Source organism: Haemaphysalis longicornis, unplaced genomic scaffold (genome assembly GCF_048455015.1).
Source record: "Haemaphysalis longicornis isolate Haplotype H1 unplaced genomic scaffold, Haemaphysalis longicornis Haplotype H1 scaffold_7, whole genome shotgun sequence".
NCBI classification, from domain to species: domain Eukaryota; kingdom Metazoa; phylum Arthropoda; class Arachnida; order Ixodida; family Ixodidae; genus Haemaphysalis; species Haemaphysalis longicornis.
Genome location: NW_027526422.1, coordinates 190,191,220 through 190,211,186, shown reverse-complemented (window position 1 = coordinate 190,211,186; position 19,967 = coordinate 190,191,220). Strand labels below are relative to the sequence as shown.

The 19,967-nt window shown below is 43.7% G+C and overlaps 1 long non-coding RNA gene across 1 annotated transcript in view; it reads left to right on the top strand.

The window, feature by feature from the left end:
* The first annotated feature begins 9,491 nt into the window (after positions 1-9,491).
* The window catches only part of LOC144145645 (uncharacterized), a 28,628-nt gene continuing 18,152 nt past the window's right edge, over positions 9,492-19,967 (top strand). The window contains exon 1 of the long non-coding RNA XR_013317552.1: positions 9,492-9,584. This is a non-coding gene — a long non-coding RNA (uncharacterized LOC144145645). The remainder of the gene's footprint in view (positions 9,585-19,967) is intronic.

The following is a 19,967-nucleotide window of genomic DNA, read 5'->3' as shown; positions in this document are numbered from 1 at the left end:
ATCAATGGATCTTTCATCAGTTAGCCATCATCTCAGCTTATTCCTTCTTAACCGCGCGTCTGGAAAGCGAAACCGACACTTGATGGCTATATCTGACTGCAGGCGTGCACGGCAACGTTGTCCGCGGGAAACTAATCTCGCTCACTTTCGTTTTGCCCGGCTCTTTGTGCACAAATCATGCACGTATTAAGTGCTGCCTGCTCCAGAAGTAAGTATCATACCCCGACACCTGAGAGGCTACATTTAAAAGTTCAACCATGCTAGGAAGGCTCTCAGGAAAAGAAACATCACTTCCTCACCGTAGGCGTTTTCGGTCACCCTTGCGTAGTAGTTGGCCGCCTCCTCTTATGACTGACCAACTCAACTCTCGGCCTTCATCCCCCAGCAGCTGCAGAAAACCTGTCCACGGCGGTGGTCACAACAGCGATAGAACAGAGCGTGCTCAGAATCTGTGTGTCCGGACAGGCCACCTAGGGAATTTCACGCTGGCAACGTTCAACGCACGCACAATGTCTAGGCAGGGAACCTTAGCTGAAAAACTGGAGCAGCTCTCCGACATTAAGTGGGATATTATAGAGTAACTGAAGTTAGAAAGACGGGAGAAGACTTCATGGAGCTCACCTGCAGGCGTATTCTGTGCTACAGGGAAACTCAACGGAAGAATGAACATAGATTGTGTTTTTCAATCCAAATAGAAATTGTGGGAAACGTGCTGGAGGTTTCCATATTTAGCCAAAGAATCATCGCAGCTGTGATCAAGCTAAGCAAGTGATACAGCTTAAACGTAGTACAGGCGTATGTGCCAAAAAACCAGCTATGATGATGAAGGCATAGACATCTTCTAGGAGGACGTAGATTCAGAAATGAAGATGGCAACCACACACATCTCGAAGTTGACGGGAGACTTTAACGCAAGGGTCGGTGTTAAGTTCGGGCTCCTCATTTATTTATAGAAAGCCGCGGAGGGTCATGTATGGGTGTTTCCTCCGCTTGTAGCTGCGATGCTGAGCTCCTTTCATGCAGCCACAGGGACGCGAAGTAGGGGGCCACTGAGTGCATGCTTTGTGCTTCTTCTTGGGCTATCCGCGTTATCCTTGTGTTATCTGCGCGCGAACAAGTGCGAGGAGGGAAGGCGAGGACGCTGTAAGATGTAATCCACGCGAAGACCGCTCTAAGCGTTCTGGTTTGGCTTTGAGCAGGCGCCCACCGGATTAACGTAATGGTGCAGCCACTCCACGCGGTCTGTGACTTTAGGTGGTAGATGTCTTGTATTTGCTTATCAGTTGCAATAACGTACACGAGAAAAGTACTAGGAGTTGCATTCGAGAGTGTTGGGTCATGTGACCGCAGGTGGGTACATGGTTAAGATTGGTTGTTTCATGTGGACAATCTGTGCTCCATAATAATCATGTTGAAAAGGGTTTTCGCTTTTTCTTGAACACCCCCTCTGGAGGTGTGGTTTTTGGGATCAAAACCAGTGTTGGGTTTTATCCGGAGGTCGGTCGAGAGAGAATTGGTGCAGTATAGATCTTGGCCGAACAGGATGCTGCAGGCAGAGTGACGATGTAACCGTCATTCTGTTCTGAAATACTTGGAGTGATGTAAATAGTGTAAATAAACCTAATATCCAACACGAAAGGCAGTCCTCATCCCTCACCTGCTTCAAGCATCGGACGTCGGTCATCACAGCGAGTCGAGATCGTCCTCTCGGCTCGAGTATCAAAAAACTTCATTATTTCGTCTTCATCATTGCCCAAGAAGATGGAGAGGCGAAATCTAACTGTTGGTAAGATACAAATGGGGGAAAGGTCATTGGGAAAGTTTAGTATAGACAATCGCAAACGTCGAAGAGATACACTGGTTGAACTTGCATAGAGAAATAACCTTAGGTTTATGAATGCATCATTCTACAAACAAACGAATAGGAAACGTATATGGAAAAGTCCCGATAGCACAACAAAAAAACAAGTTGACTTTATTTTATTCGACAACCCACGTATCGTCCAAGACGTAGGGGTACGAACTAAGGTTCGGAGCAGCGATCGTACGATCGTTAGATGGAAGCTGCCCAGGCAGCACAGGACTGTTCGGTCTAAAACAGGCCGGTGTACTTTGGCCGGTCATTTTCTGTCCGGCCGTTTTCCGGCAGCCATGTTCGGCCCGTGTCCAAATGTGGGCCTTTTGGCCGTATACGACCGTACTCCCATGGCTGTCCAACAGCCAGTGTCCGTCGGCCAGTCGACCGGCTTACGGTCATACGGCCAGATTCCAGCGGTAGGGTTCCGGCCATTCCAAAGTTACCCGTGTACGGCCGAAGTACGGCCGCCGGAGGACAGCCGATATGCGGCCGTCGGACTCCAGCCGGACTACAGCTACCGGAAATACGGCCGTGCTACGGGCATTGGAGTTCAGCCACACTACGTTAACTGTACTGAGGCCGGTCACTGCATGTCGCGCAAGCAGATGACTCATTCGCGCAGTGCAGAAGCAGCACAAACCCAGCATTTTGGTTCCACTGCAGCCACATCAAAGTGAGCTCGCGCGCAACCACCAGCCGTCAAGCTTTCAGCGAAGCCTTGCTTAATTACCAGCCTCAGTTGACAGCAAAATTCATTTATTAAACAGTGCTCACAAATTGTCGTTCCTTTAATTGCTGTGCCTCTTTACTGCCAAACACAGAAAATATTCAGTTCTTTGTAGAGCTTGAATAGATGTATTGTCCAGGTCCTGATATCCTCTGTGGGGCGGCTTACCTGTAATAAACGGGGAAAGAGGAAGGGGGACGGGCGGCGGAGGGCGCATACGTTAGTGGGTGGAATTTCAGAGGGATAGATTGCGCCGCTTTTAGCCAATTTCTTTTAGGGCAATATTCCGGAACACTTTCATGCTATGACTACATAAACTATTTTCATAACAGTTGCTTGACCAATTTAGATTTATATAAAACCGGCGTGAATGTCTTTACGAAGCGTTTTGGTTCTCAACAAAACACTCAGGAGCATTTAATATAACTCCTTCACAAAAAAGTATGTCCAGTTTTTGCCCATTTTTCTAGCAAAGACATCTTCTACTCGATCAACTTTTCTGATGATCTTGCGCAGGGCTGATCCTAAGAAGAGCGACCAGGTACTTTCATTTTCAATCTATTTTAATGTTGTTTTCATGAGTATACGTCCACACCACTTAATAGTCCAAAAGAACTTAATTTTCTTGTAATGTCATACTACGTACAAAAAATTCTAGACGCGTTGCGAATGACGCCCTGCTTCAGGTGGCTGCAGTTGTATCCCTCTGTGTTCACGCAAGGAAAGGCGTAAAATTAGAGTTACATAATTTGTTTCAAACCAATAACATAGCAATGGTAGCATGCATGCAGGAAACCTTGCATACTGCAACGAATAGGGCAATAAATATTTTATTGGTCAAGGTTGAAGGCGTAGGGTTCTCAACCCGTCGAAGGCAAACTTGCGCCTCTGGAAGTTTATTTATTTATTTGTTTCTTTATTTATTTTTTTTCATTTATTTATTCATTGTTTTATTTTATTTATTTATTTGATGCCTGCTTGCCTTTGCAAGCATTACAGAAGGGAGATACATAACACTAAGCATTAAATATGAGACAAAATAACAAAATAATTCTACAAAGCACGCTGAAAATCGTCAATATTAACAGTTAATGCAACCATACGTGAAAGATAATTACACTGCAGTATTGATGTAAAATAAAATGAATAGCGCAAGGCGTCACCTTTAAAGGAAATTTAATAATTTGCTTTAGGCTAGCGGTCCCCCTTTGCGATATGCAGAATGGCGCTTGGACATACTTCTCCCCTTCTACTCCAGTTTTCGAATGATAGATATCACGAAAAAAGTTCAACCTGTGGTTCCGTGTGTGATCTTTCACGTCCTGCCATTTCAGTTTACTTTTACTTTCTCTCATGCTAAGTTGAGCGTGCCAATTACCTAATACGAATCGCACTGACATATTCTGTATGTTTTCGAGCGGATCAACCAGCTCTTTGGTGTAGGGATCCACGAAAACACATGCGTACTCTAAGATTGAGCGCACATGAGTGAAATACGGTTGTTCTTTTCAGTTAGATGAGGTTCACTGAAATTTTGTCTCAGAAAGCCAAAAACATATGCAGCCGTAACTTTTATGGTGTGAACCTGCCTATTTAACCTCTAACCACTCCCTAAATAAACTCCTAGGTATTTATATTCCTCGGCCGTTGTCACAGCAGCATAATTTACGGTATACGTATTCAATTGGAATGAAGGTTTTCTTGTAAAGGTGCCGTTAACACACTGTTTAACATCCAAAAACTTTTCTGAATCAGCACACCAGGATGTTATTAAATTCGAATAAAGCTGCAGGTATACGGAATCACGTTCATTCGCTATAGTCCGGTAAACTACACAGTACTTTTGAACAAAGCTATAGGGCCAATAGTAATAACAATGCGTAAACCGATTCATTCAGTTCATAGGATGAAATGTAACACCCAGAAGGTGATATGGAACACTATCATTTGTTTTTTTGCCGTCCAAGAATATATAGTCAACCACTTTAAGCTTATTTATTGCAAGATCCAAATCGTGCGTGAACTCAACAATCTGCGTTCAGCAAGAAAATCCTGACAAAATCCGTGTTTGCTAGGATGCTGGCGGTTATGTTTAACCAAATGAGTCATATCCCAAGAGTAGCTAAGCTCACCTTCAAACATCGGAACTAAATTAACAGCTAGGCTTCGTCAGTGACAAGGTTCTGTGGTTATCGCAAATTTAAAATAATTTTTTTTTCTAAATAGGCAGTCGTAAAATCCCATGAAGTAACATAGTGCAGGGCATGAAGTTGATTCTACCAATGCACGAGCGAGTCTCTTCTACGTTTATCACCAACAACATAGTGCAACATTGCTTGTCGCAGTTTAATTGTAAGCAGAATAACTTGCGCTTTTGCTCGCACTTGCCTTTCTTTGGTGGGGAGTCCTTGACATGGTGGCCGTTTTGCTCCTGCGTGGTGGCCGCTTGCTCGACGCCCTTGAAGGCCAGTTATTTTGGTGAACCATCTCCGTCTCGGATCGGACATCTCTGCCGGGTCGATGACTCCAATGCTCTCCATTTCTTGAGGGGACGAACAGCCTCGAGCTGATGCGTCGACGAAGCCGGCGGCAGAGGCGTGGTAGCGGCGATGACTGGCGAGGCTTAGCTCACCCGTCGGTGTGGCAGAGTCTTCTTGTGGCAATAAATGACAATTTGATGGCCTAAAATGTTTCCTGCTAATATCCAGTGAGTCGTTGCACCTTGCCCGTTCACCGAGAACACTCATTACTGTTTGACAAACGATGTTCGTTCATTTAAAACGTAGAAACACGGAGCGGGTGAAAAACGCGTCCCCGTCGTTCGGCTCCCTAACGGCTTTTTCTCCCCCCAGGAAAAAAACCGGTCGGTCTCCTTCCAAACACGTCTGTGCATGAATTCTCGGCGTCCAGGCGCGAGCCGTTGTCGGCTGTATGCCGTTTGCCGAAAAAATGACGTATAAACAGATACCTTACGTAAGCCGGTCTCCTCTTGAACACCGGTTGCCAAATATTCTGTGGCCATTCGCTTGCCGCAATTCGGCCGAGGACAGCTAACCGAATGAAAAACGTATATTCTGGGGCCGTACGTCGGCCCGTATCCTGCATAACACTGGTTGCCCGAAGAAAACGAATATTCTACCGCCGGACGCGCGGTTCACCGTTGAAACAACGAATGCACAGCAGCCGCGCTCCGGCCGCTCTCCTTTCGAACACCAACTGCCGCAAGAATACGCATATTCTGTGGCCGGTCGCTTGCCGTGCTTCGGCCGATTACCGCTTCTCGAAGAAAAAACGGATGCCCTAAGGCCGTACTTCGGCCGTTCTCTTTCTCAACATCGGCAGCCGTAAGAGAACTGAATATCTGGCAGCCGGTTAGCTGCCGTTGTGCGTCCGGACACGGGCGCACGGAAAAATGCCGAAGCGCTGGTTGCCAAATGTTGGCCGTTCAACGCATGATCAGTGGCTGCCAGAACCTGGATGCTGGCCGGACATGCCAGAAAGCGGCCATAGACGGGCCGGTCTTGGGGCACACTTTCTGTGCCGCCTGGGTGAGGCTGAATTTCAAAAAAGAAAGACGGAAACTAGCGAAAACTAAGATATCCTGCATGGACGCTGTGAGGGGCAGATCGCATGAGTTTAAAATAACTTTTGAAAACTAATTCGCGCTTCTGAAAGAGTAGAATGCTCTCGGTGTAGACAGGCTAAATGACAACCTAACATAAATACGCACTCAATCAGCAGGAGCTGTTGGAGAAGCAACACATGGGGACCTAACTGGAAAACAGAAAACGAAGGAACTATTTGGCAAATGTATGTATGAAGGAACTCATTGCCAACACGAAGGTATGAAGTACGGCAGATGGAATTGAATTAGCCAAGCTTGCAAAACTGCTTAACAGAATTAAAACAAATGACATTCCTGCACATAACACGGAAGTGATGGAGGAAACGCTACAAATCAGCGGAAGCTTGAAAGCAACTAAGAGGAAGCTAGATATTGCAAATACAAGATTTAAGAACTCAGAGGAGAGGAAGGAAGCTTTATGTAAAATTTGGGCGAGTTGATTAAGATAGCAGAACGATTCTACAGCAGGCTGTATGCCAGCAACCTTGGGCCAGGGGAAAAAACTGAGAATACAAGCTCAACTTACGATGTCCCTCTAGTAACGCACCAGGAAGTTGGAGGAGCTCTCAAAGGCATAAAAATAGCAAAAGCTGGAGGTGACGACAGCATAACCGTGAACCTCTTGAAATAGGGAGGAGATATTCTACTAGGAATGCTTGCTGTACTGTTTTCGAAATGGTTGACGCCTGAAAACGTACCCATACCCTAGAAAAACCCAAACGTTATTTTGATTCATAAGAAGGGAGATCATAAGGACCTCTTGAATTACACACCGACCACCCTAGTTTGAGTTGTTTACAAGATATTTACCAAAGTTATAGTTAGTCGCATATGTGGCAGCCTGTACTCCAAACAACCCAGAGAGCAGGTTTGGGTTAGGAAATGGTACTCAATACTTTTACATGGCAAATATAAAATAAAAGAAAGCACTTCATTCCATACTCACCACAGCCTTGCTAAAAGGTTAAAAGACCAGAGAATAGAGGAGGCCTCCATTAGGCTTGTAAAAGACATCTAAAAAGAATGCACGGACCGGAGAACCCTCCACAAGCATAACTCTAAATTCCGGATAGGAAAGGGAGTAACACAGGGTAATAACATATCGCCTAAACTGTTGACATAATGTCTGTGGGAGGGCGGGGGGTACTTAGAAAGCTAGACTGAGAAAAACATAGGATAAAGGGCAAATGGTGAATACTCGAGGCGTCTGAGGTTTCCGGATGACATAGTCTTGCAGCGTGATGCTGCTGAACACCTGCAAACCATGCTTGAAGAACTGCAATAAAAAAGCACGGCCGTCAGGCTAAAAATATACCTGAAGAAATATAAAGTAATGAGGAATAGGCATGGCAAAAACCTTCGTCCTCATCTTAGGAAACGATACGTTACAAAGAGTAAAACTATATAACTACCTTGCAAGAGATGGTTAGTGCTGAACGCAACCAAAAGAGAGGAATCCGGCACAGGATAGGTAGGAGTAAGGGAGCACTCGCCAAGCACGGCCAATAATAAAAAGTAAGCTACCTTTGTCACTCATAAGAACAAACTTTACAACCAGTGCATACTGCTCGTTATGACATACGGAGCGGAAGCTCGCCTTACTAAACAACTAAAAAGCAAACTTAGGTCGTCTCAACGGGCGATGGAACGAATAATGTTATGAGCAACAATCAGGGGCACGAAGGGAGCTACATTGGTTAGAGAACAAACTAAGAGAGGATGTCATAGCTCCAATAAAGAAAAAGAAATGAACTTGGGCTGGCAATGTAGTAAGACGAATCGACAAACGGTGGACAATTACAGTAATAGCGTGGATACCAAGAGATTTGTCTAGAAGAAGGGGAAGGCCATTAACCCGACGGAGGGATAAAATAAAGAAATTCCGGGGTAAACTTTGGACTCGAGCAGCACAGGACAGGAGGCGTTGGAGATCAATGGGAGAGTCTTTCGTCCTCCAGTGGACAAAAGTAGGCTGCTGCTGCTGATGATGATTACGATGTTTTTGTTATTACAATTATTATTGTTTTTTGAGCTCACCAGAATAGACTTCGGCTGTTCCGCAGCATTGTGTTACACATTTATTTATTTGTTTATTTATTTATTTATTTATTTATTTATTTATTTATTTATTTATTTATTTATTTATTTTTTTATTTATTTATTTATTTTTATTGTTACCCCATTGCACCTCCTGAAAACACAACCGCTATGAAGCTGTTCCTGGGCACATTATTCAACTATTAGGGCACTGTAACACTTATGTTAGGGGCCAAGCACTAGGAGCTTGGGATGTTGGCTTCCGTCGTCATCAGTGTATCACGTAGGCACGGTACTAGAAACGGAGCACTCATTTTCCAACTCTTAGGGAACTAATTTAACGCATAGTAAAAGAAAACACGGCGACACTTGTTTTCCAATCCGTCGCGCTAGAAAGTTTCATCTTCCTGGGCAAGAACGCGTACTAAGAATGCGTACACTGGCGGACTCGTTTTCCAAAGCCTCTCGCTAGACGGCTTGGTCATTGAAAGATACGAGACTTTTACAGGAAAGCTGTATATCTCTACCCTGCAAGGGTTTCATCTCCGTGAACAAAAAAGCCATAATGCCAAGATTACATTTATAAGTCGCATGATTTGCGCCTCCCCAGGTTTCAAGTTAGTAGAAAGGCCCAAAGATGTTTTCTGGTGTTTTTGAGATAGCACTGGCTTTAGTATAGATAAAGATGTGGTGCAAATATAACTGTATTTCCCTATTCTAGAGCGTTCAATAATGCTCTGTATGTATTCGAAAGCCTGTAGAGTGCTAGCTTATAATAAACTGACACAAAAAATCTACAACTATGCCACACCGCAAAAATACTAAGCTGAAAAAAAAAATCATAACAACACGAACGACTACGAAAGGGATGCAACGAGTAAAGGAACTGTTGCCACCCCAAATTGAAAGCGTAAACGTTACCCGCTCTGCATCCTGCAAAATTACTTTATAGGTTGCAAAGACCATCAGGTGGCTAAACATTTTAGAAGATAATTTCTATCAGCTGTACTTCGTCTACAAAGCAGTGCTCTAAAACAATGGAGACATCGCCTGCATGCAGTGAGAACCGCCAAGTTTCCGCTAGACGCTTGTACACGTGTGCGTTCTATGAAACTAGCAGCCACCTGTCTTTCAGAAAATGTCCAAACGAATCGCGATTACAATACACTCGTCCTTCAGTAGCTCACAAAATTCCCTTTCCTATTTTTTGTGTCAATACAGCCTTGCGCTGAGAAAGAGTACCGGGATTGTATTGAACTTGGTGTGTAGGGAGCAACGTTCCGCTATGCAGCATACATGGGTACTGCGAATGCTGTTGCTACTCGCCTGCGTATTAAGTATGTGTTTTTCTTTTTATTTTCGGAATGTAGAGTGTGTGCTAGCAAACGGTTCATTTCTAATATCGCGCACAAATTCCAAACGTCTAAACCATAATCTCGGTTGTTTCGCGAATATATACACCGAAATTTTACGATGTTTGAATTCCTGTAATATATTTTTAGGCTATTTTATGCATTCTACTTGTTGTCTACGAAGTAAAAATTGACTGCTTAGTGCTCTGCAGTAAGATGTCAAAGAGCAGACATATTCAAACAAATCGTGTTTAAATAGAGCTGAAATATCGCAAAACACCCTCGTTTGCGCGTTTTTCCAATGCCACTACTAAAACGTTGACGCCTGCTACTCCAAGCGCCGTACACCTTGCAAAGCAGCACAAACAAAATATACATGGCTTTGCGAAACGCAGTTTCGCTGTAAAGATAATAAGATCGCATGCCACAGTTCATCAGCTACCGCTGGTTGTTGAAAGGAGAACCATTTGAACCCAACCTTGCCCTTTGCACTTTCTGAAAGCAAGGCCCTCTCTATTTATTGCATTCACAGTCCTTTGTGATTTCTGTTCCCTGAGCTCATGAAGTTCAACTTGTAATACAAATGTGTTAACACTCAAAAGGAATGGACAATTTGCCCTAACGCGAGCTGTAATTGTCATCGATATGCGTGAACGTATCGATGACAAGCACTCGTAACGAAGTAATGTGCGCGTTTATTCCTTCAGTAGCAGCCCCACAGAGAAACTACCGGCTTCACAAAGCAGTATGGGAATAATCAAAACTGACAGACACACTTATGTCTGTTATCGTGTTTGAATGCCCAAGCATTCCAATGTCTTTTCTTCTAAGTAATCGAGTCCTTTATGCTTCATGGTTGGTCTACCGTGTATAACTTATTTAACACTGCGACAAGGTCATCGTCAAAACAAGGACATTAGCTGGAATGTAATCCTGCCATCATACCGATAGTAGTGATATTGGCTAGGGCTGCTTTTATTTGCATCGAGTGAGTGCACCGCTCCTCACCATGCGACATTTTGCTTTCGCTTACACCTTTTTATGCCGGGTGCTTTCTTCTGCCACCAGGTCGCACAGATGCAACTGCACTTGACGATTCCGATTTAATTGCAGTACATGGCCGAGACTTCGCTACGTGTTAAAGGAGGTGATTAAGTCATCAACACCATGGTCATTATTCTTTCCGTCCGCATATTTTTATTCTGTCTGCTGCACTGACAAACACGCTTGGTAAATCTTTATTGTTAACACTGGGCTTGTTCGGTTAGCGGACGTTCTGGCAGCCCGCCGAAAGGGCAGGAAGTTGGATCAGATTACGTTGCTCCAGCGCCTCTGATACACCGGAAGCCGGAACCGAGAAATCGCAGCCGCGATGAGCGCTACGGACCAAGTTTGTAACGCAAAGCTTTCTACCTCTACCAGCCAACCGTTCCCTCGTGGTGTGCGCGACAAGAAACTCCCAAAGCGGCTGGGAAGGAGGTAGGCGGTTTTTACTCATGGACCACAGTGTAGATGGCGCGGCGAATGGTTACGCACCGTTCCCCGCGCGCAGGTGCCTGCTCACACGGGTGAGGGCCTCGGCGGGCTGTTTTGATGTCTGCTTTAAAGGGGCCCTAAATAGGCTGCCGAATGTTACGATTTTGCATGCGCAGTCACTGGAGTACTATCCAAGGAACGTCATCCAGCAAAAATAGTTTAAATGCGTTAAGTATTACCCCAGTTATCACTCATTAAAAGGGGCCACCCATAAGGCCTGGGGCTCTCCTCCTCTAGTAGCTCCTCCGAAGCACTGTGGAAGCCATGACGTCATCGACCCGGCGCAAGACCACCGAGAGAAACAGGGCAATCCCTCACCCTCCTTGATGTACGTGCAGTCATTGGCTGCGCTAAGCCCTGCGCGCGCTTTTTTTAGCACTCGACGCGCATGCTCCGCCCACCAGATTCCGGTTGCACGGTGAGTGCTGTCGCTGTGGTTCGCGTTCGCTCCGCCGTACTGGGAAATGTCTCGTGCGTCATAGAGCGCGTCAGAGCCGGAAAGAACTGCGTCAGAGCGCGGCAGTGTGGTGGCAAGGTATGGTTGTTGAGCCAGGAGAGAAAGTGAAATTTTTTTTTGTGTTTGTGCGGCCCTTGCTTTACGCAGAGGTGTAATATTTGGTATACATTGTCATGAAGGGGTACTCTAGCGATTTCGCGATTGAAATGGCAACCTTCGAAAGCCTATTTAGGGCCCCTTTAAAACACGCGCCCCCACACGCGTATGCTCTCCGAGAACCGGTTTGGCTACCGGACGACCCGCTGCGTCGGTCGCTCCCGCGTGCATCCAATCTCGTAGTTATTTTGACGCGCCGCGTCAGAAACCTGATTGCTCGGACGGACATTTGTCCTGCGCTTTAGCGAAGGTTGTTTTGGACCTGTTTTGGCTCAGCTTCGCAATTGCACGTTTCCTTTGCACGGCTTTCTTAACTTGTTTAACAGCACCACCTGCATCACCAAGACCCTACGGAATTAGGTGGTCCCACGGCAAAGATACGTTAAGGATTGGTTTGCAGGGCGGGAGAACAAAATGTAGAGACCACATACAGACATCTGGCCGCTAGAGAAATGCTACCTTTTGCGCAATGCTTGCAACGAAAGAGACTACGTTTTATAAATTGGCCAATGTCAATTCCGTTGTGCTTTAAGGGGTATTACAAAACGCGAAACGAGCAACGGGTCCTGGTAAACAGCTACTATAAACGTTCCCCGAGCTTTCTCGCACTTCTCAAACTTACTAAACTAGCTAGTCAAAATCGGCATAAATGGGAATCATTGAACTCACATGCCCAATTGTTTTTGGGTCTGCGCTTGTGCCGCGCGGTAGTGTAGCCCGAACTAGTACACCAGGATAGTAAGGTTCCGCTGTATCACTCTTCGAAAAACGGTCCCTCCCCTTTGTCTTCTGCCGATGCACGGCCTGGCTACAGCGGCGGCGTTGACCGCCGCTCTAGCCCGGCCGTGGCCGACACTGCTGCGTTAGGAATGCCGACCCGAGAATCTCAGGTAACAGCTGTTAGAATCTCTGGTTTCATTCTTTGTAGAGCCATGCGTGTGAATTCAAATGTTGCCGCATGGGCCATTGATACTCATTTGCCAGGTTGCAGACCATTCACAAAATTTAGTAAATGAATCATTTACACGATGATGAGCTTCCGGGGAGTCAATGGGTTCACACAAAGCACTATCATTCGCATACAGACGAATGTTAGAGGTGACGTTAATAGGCAAATAGTTAATATACAGCAGAAACAACAGTTACAGGCCCCGTACGGAACATTGTAGAACGCCTGAACTAACACTAACAATATCGACGTCAGTCGAGTTATAACAAACGTATTGCGAGCGCTCAGAAAGAAAATTAGAAACCGAAGTAACAAGTTGGGGGGTTGTTTAATATGGTATTTTTTTGCATAGTAATTTAGAGGGAAGTACAGTGTCGAACGCTTTCAAAACGTCAATAAATAGTGCGTCAACCTGACTACCAATGTCCATGATACTATTAATGTCGTGCACGAATTCAGCTAACTGCGGAGCAGTACTATTACTTCGTCTGAATCCATGTTGGAAGTTAGACAAAAGATTGTTAGATTCGAGAAATGCAGGAACATGTTTGTAAATAATATGTTCCAGCCGCTTGCAGGAATGAGGGGTAAGAGAGATGGGCCTGTAATTGCTGAAGACTTGCTTGTCTCTAGATTTATGTAAAAGTACTATTTTGCCATTTTTCCAAGATCTGGAACGGTACCAGATTTTAAGGATTTATTGAAAATTATTGTAAAGTATTGAGAGGTTCAAAGAGAGTAGCGAACAAAAAACATGTTAGGAATACCATCGGGTCCTATTAAATTTTTTAGTGTCATAATTAAGTATAAGATTCAACACGCCCCATTCAGTGATCACTACATCGCGGATTGGAGACGTTGGATTCGGGGTGGAAAACGAAGGAACAACAAGATTGTCGATTGTAAAAGAGAGTGAAAGGAGGAGTTAAAAGTGCTCAAAATTTCCACCGGATCATGTACGATTCTATCGGTTTAAATAAATAACAAAACCAATTCTTCGTCCGTTCTAAATCCTACAGAACACCGCGTGTGCTCTGGTATGTCAGCCTAGTTTTCGCCACACAAATGGGTGTAAAGGCAGACATCAGGCAGTTTTTACCTAAGAAGATGGGTACAATGACCGTCCAGTAAGTTTATCACAACAATACTACACTTTGTTTATGAGATTAGAGAGTAAATCAAGATTAGTGAATAGGTTTTACAAGCAGAGTTATCAATCGCTTTGTATTCTTCGTAATAATCGCTACCCACCAAAAAAACTGCACGGATGAGCACATTTAAAGTTTCAGCAAGCAAAAACTCACAAAAGAGAGTATCTCAATAGATCTATATGTGAATTTACCTTAATTGTAAGCCGACGTGCATAAGGAATATTTATTGAGTGTGTGTTTACTCATTTTCACAACTATCTGGTTACCGCCAGAAGTTTCTTATATATGCTAAACCCAAGGACGCAAGTTCGATCCTGGACACGTTAACGCTTTGCTTGTCGCCGCGAAAAGTGAAAACGCCTGTGTCTGCAAGTAGGCGCCCGCTAATGATCTCGCGGTGGTAAAATTACTCGGGGGCTTTCCCCTAAACCACACCTCATAGCCCAGGAGTACCCTTGGCGTGTTGAACACCACAATCACCAGTTTGTTATAGAATTTGTGTAACAGCTTCATATAACAGTTTTTATTGGCAATCAACAGTGCGGCATTATCTAAGTTAGGGCCAAGAGCGATTATGATCGCAGAATAGCTCCTATGCGCGGAGTTTGGTTTAACTTTGACGCGTATTGCATTTATCACGCGAGTTATTTGCACATCATTTCTCTTACGATCATACAATTTCTATTTAGCTGTACACTAAATCTGTAAGGCTAAAATCTGCTACTGCAAGGAACTAGGACAATACGTCAAAATTGCACTGATCTGAAAATTTCAGAAATCAGAAATCAGAAAATCTTTATTTCATGAAGAAAATCAGATACAAAAAATAGGTGAGAAGTCATCTGGATTCATAGCCGACATGGCTAGTAATGGATCCATAACATAATATACACAAAAAACACAATCCAACACAATATTACAAAGATAAAATACAATGTGCACGAGAAAAATATATTGGGCAAATTTAACACGGTGAAGCATAAAGCTCAGACATAAAGTATTTTTTTAACGAACGAGTACTATGTCTGTTTCGTTTTAATTCGACGGGTATATTATTTAATAGTTTGGCTCCCAAGAAGGAAATGGTACGGTGACCATATACATTGTGTATTTTTGTTAAATTTAAGTTGCATTGGTGGGCGTGTCTGGTATCTAATTTGGGTTGTATGAAATTGAATGACCGGTTAGGTGTGTTCAGCATTTTTTGGGCCAGTAATGTTGTCTTGAAGTCTCTTGCTACAATAAATGGCATGATTTTAAGTTTTGAAAAGATCGGGGGTGATGGTGCAGTGGTAGGTGCGTACGTCAATATTCTAATCGCTCTCTTTTGGAGTTTCGCAATAATGTCACTATATGACGCATATGTGAATCCCCAAGATTCTATACAGTACGTAAGGTGAGAGTGGAAAATACTATGGTACAATAATCGTAGTGTTTTACTGTCAAAGTGTTTCCGTGCTTGAATTAATGTGTAGCAACCAAACGACAACTTTTTGCTAAGTGCGTCTATATGGGGTGCCCAGTTTAGCGACTTGTCAATTATTACTCCTAAATATTTATGTTGCTCAACCTTTCGAAGTGCGGTATTTCCCAAGAATAATTTGCAATCTACTGTTACGTTTTTTCGATTAGAGCAGAAGACTATAAAATTTGTTTTTGTAATGTTGAGAGCTAACTGATTACAGGTAAACCACTTCAATATATTACGTAATTCTAGGTTGGCTAAAGTTTCGGCTTCTTTTAAATTGCAATCAGAGATGAGTAAAGCTGTATCATCGGCGTAGATAGTGGTTTCGGCGTGTCTTAGCGAATCTGGAAAGTCATTGATAAATAGAGAAAATAATATGGGACCGAGTACAGACCCCTGGGGTACACCAGCTTTGACAGCTTTTAAGTCAGATTTGCTGTCAGCTATCTGCACGAACTGTTTCCGGTTCGTCATGTAGCTGCGAAAAAAGTGTAATGCTGGCCCTCGAAACCCATACCGGTCGAGTTTTTGCAAAAGAAGGTTGTGGTCAACGGAATCAAAAGCCTTTCTAATATCAAGAAATATGCCTATTGCAACACGATTATTACTTAGGGCTTGGTTAATTACTTCTGTAACTTCACTAACTGCCGTTGTGGATGAGTAATTTTTTCGGAAGCCGTGTTGTTTCGTTGTTAAGATATTGTATTTTTCAATGAATTCCATTACCCGCTTTGCTATTAGCTTCTCAAACAGCATATTGATACACGATAAAATTGTTATAGGGCGGTAGTTTTAAATTAAATTTGGATCACCTTTTTTATATAGGGGCACTACTCTCCCAATTTTTAGCTGCTCGGGGTACGCTCCAGTCAAAAAAGATTTATTAAATATTTTTTCCAGTGGGTAGCACAAAATGTCAATGTTTTGTTTTAATATGTTAATCGATATTTCGTCATGACCAATTGCCTTGTTTGATTGCATATTTCTACTCACATCGATTATTTCTGAGGCGGTTATCTCTCTGAAAGCGAAGCTGTTAATAATCGGCGGAGGTAGCATGGCGGTTTGTTCATCGCTGAAGGTATTAGTTATCTGGTTGCTTATATTAACAAAGAAATCATTGAACTGCGTAGCAAGGGTAGCATGGTCGCAGTTTAAAACGCTCAAATCAGGAAGTGTGCTAAGCTTGTGTGAAGGCTTTATAACAGAGTTTATGATGCGCCAGATTTCTTTTGAGTTGCCGCTATTTTTTAGTATTAATTTACTATAAAAATCTTTTTTCTGCTTGCGTATCAGTGAAAGAGACAGGTTACGCAGAATTCTATATTGTTCTTTATAATAAGTATTATCTTTGTGTTGTTTCATTTTACTCAACCAGTGATCTCTCTTTTTAATCACTTTAAGTAAGTCAGTTGTCATCCAGGGACAAATGGGAGTTGAGAAGTGCAATGCTCTACGCGAGCTGTTCGCTGTTTTGATGCAGCTTTGTTGTAATGTTTTAGAAAAACGTTCATACAATAAGTTAATATCAGTATCGATATCTTCGTTAAAACTTCTTTGTTCTATTATTGTTCTTGTTTTTACATAGTCCCACCGTTGTGATTTATGTATTGTAGATTTAACTCTCGAAATTCGACTGTTTGGGGCAATGATGTAGGTAGGATAATGGTCCGCGACATTTTCCGCAATAACGCCCGCTTCAGTTGAATCCGGACAAAAATTAGACAGAATGTGATCGATGATCGAGGAAGAGACGTCAGTCACTCTAGTAGGGCGTGTAATGTGGTTTTTAAAGCCGTATGAGTAGAGCAAGTTTTGATAATCAGTACTTGAACAATCTGCTGTGTTAATGTTGAAATCACCGCAAATTATAACCTTTGTGTTCATGGTAGCAAAGTGTTGCAATATTTCTTCAAACCGTTTTAAAAAAATCCTGTATTCGTGAGCCAGGTGGCCTGTTGATCACACCGATTGTAATCTCTGCATCGAGCTCGACAAACATCATTTCGTATTGACTTTTTGTTTCCGTTATGTCATTTAGTTCCTTAAATTTTATTGCATTAGTCAAGTAAAGTGCAACACCACCTCCTCTCGAATCGGTTGTTCTAGGTAGTGAAAGGAAATTATAATTAGGCATATTGATAAATTATTTTTCTTTCAACCATGTTTTCGTTATGGCTATTATGTTGCATGGAAACGTGAGCCGAGACACTAAGGTTACTAAATAGTCAAAATTTTTGTTAAGGCTTCTAACATTGCAATGAAGAAGGTTTAAAGTGCTGCAGCTAATGTTCGCCATAGCAGTTGTCGGTTTGCCGTTAACGCTAAATGGGTGTTCACACTATTTTGGCTAAGTCGGCCCGAGTAGCAATGTGGACTACACTGGAGTTTTCTGTCTTCCTGGCAAGTATCTTAGATTCAGCCACCCATACGAACTTCCATTTCTTTTCTTTCTTTTTGGCGATGGCCATGCCGAGCAGAACTTTGTATTCGGGACACAGGTGCTCGTTCACATATATTGGACATGTTTCGGCGAAACCAATATCGGTAGTCGTTAGCCTTTTCTTCCTTGCGGCCTGCAGTAGCTTATCTCTGGCTGACCGTGACCCAAACCTAACAATTATGTTTGTCTTGGTCGGCTCTTTCGTGGGCACGCGGTGAACTACGTCTATGTCTGACGGCTCCAGCTTCGCTTCCACTTTGTCTGCTATTCTCTGGATGATTTCTACTAGCGATTCCTTAGGTTCCTGTGGGATGCCCTTTATTTCAATGTTTTGCTTCCTAGTGAACTGCTTCAGTTGCGTCATTTCTGTTTGCATGTCGCTCACGTATCGCTCAAGTTCTTCCTTTTCTATTTTGAGTGTGGCGTGCTCTTTTTTCAGTGAATCAAGCTCCTGTTTCGTTTTGCGCAGTTCTTCAAAAGTTTTGTTCATGTTTTCCATACCCCGTACTACGTCATCAAGTTCTTTTTTGACGGAAGCGTTCTCGTCTTGCATTTCTTTTCTTAAAGCCGCATTTGCGTCGATAACAAATTTCAACAGCTCTTTTATCGACGAGGGTGCCTTCTCCGCCATTACAACAACGAGCGATCCAAGCTTGTCTAAATAAATAAATTAAAAAAAAATCGTGCTTCACAAACCTGCAAGAGCGTAGGAGAGTGATTAGCGCTGTCCGCAGCGGTGCTTCCTAGCTTGGATCGCTCGTTGGAGTGCCGGCTCCCCGGTTCGGCATGCCCTTTTGTAGTCGCCTGTCGCCGCTTGTCCTCTTGTGCGCAGCAGCAGATGCCTCACACGTGGCCAGTTGAAGCCACGCCGACTTGCAGGATCCGACCGGTATCCACCATTCGATGTCGGCACGTGTCCGATTTCGATGACGTCCCTCGTTGCCGAGGCCACGATTCCCGCGGCCGTGCGTCTGCAAGAGCGTAGGAGATGTTTGCATATGATTTTGTGCTGGCAGGCGACCAACCTTTCACAGTGTATTTCAAGACAACAGTGTAAAATCCCTCGAAATATACAACCCATTTGGGATTTAGGTAAAAACAGGTCTACCCGCCCCGACTGGAAAAGCATAACTGAAGTCTCACTTGTAGTCATCATCATCAGCCTGTCTACGCCCACTACAGGGTAAACGCCTTTCCCATAGATCTCCAATTATCCTAGTCCTCCACTAACTGCGACCAATTTATCCTCGAAAACTTCTTGATCTCATCTGGCCATCTAACTTTCTGTCGCCCCCTTCCACGTTTGCCTTCTCGTGGGAACCACTCTGTTATCCTAATGACCTACGGTTATCTTGACTTCACATTACATGTCCTTCCCACGCCGATTTCTTCTTTCTAATGTTTCTACTAATTGGTCGTTCACACGCGTTTGCTTCCTGACCCACTCGTCACACCCATCATCGTCCATTCTATTGATAGCTGAGTCGTCCTCAATTTAGGTTGAACCCTTTTAATGAGCCTCCAAGTTTCCGAACCACTGCTCCCTGCCACGCCAACCCGACGCGCTACCGAATTGACCATGAGACTAGATGGTTAATCGGGCAGAAAATGGGTAGTCGACTGCAAGACGTTTGGTACTCTGAAGTTCCCGTTGTTTCGTTTATTGCTGGCATCGGCATTTCTAGCAATAAAGCTGCTTGCGATTTATGTGCTGCTAACTCAAGACATTATTTCTGTGCTTCGACTGCAATTAGATGCTCCCAAGCAAAGTTTGGTCTCGTGAAATAAAATAAAAAAACCGTCCTCGTCACGGCAGAACGCTGACTGTTCTAACCTCGCACCCGCTTCGGCAAAAACTAACAAGTTCCTAATGTTCGCAACTTACTCCAAATCTCTTTATTCTCCTATGTGAGATTTTATGGTTGTCTGTGTCCGATAAATAATAGGAGAACAGGGCTCATGTTCCTGCGTAGACGAAACAATATGCGGCGCTGCTGTGTCCTTCAACCAGCGTTGTTAGATGAGGCTGAAAAATGCAGCCGGCTGGTACAGCTGTTAAAGCATTGTCATTGCTTTTGTACAAAAGGCATTTATGTCCCGCTAATGAAATCTAATAGCAAAGCGCTTACCTGTAGTGTGCGCTTAAGATTTGCCGTTCTTGTCGTTGTTGTTGAGGTTTGTCGGCCGGTATAAACATGTCTATTTACT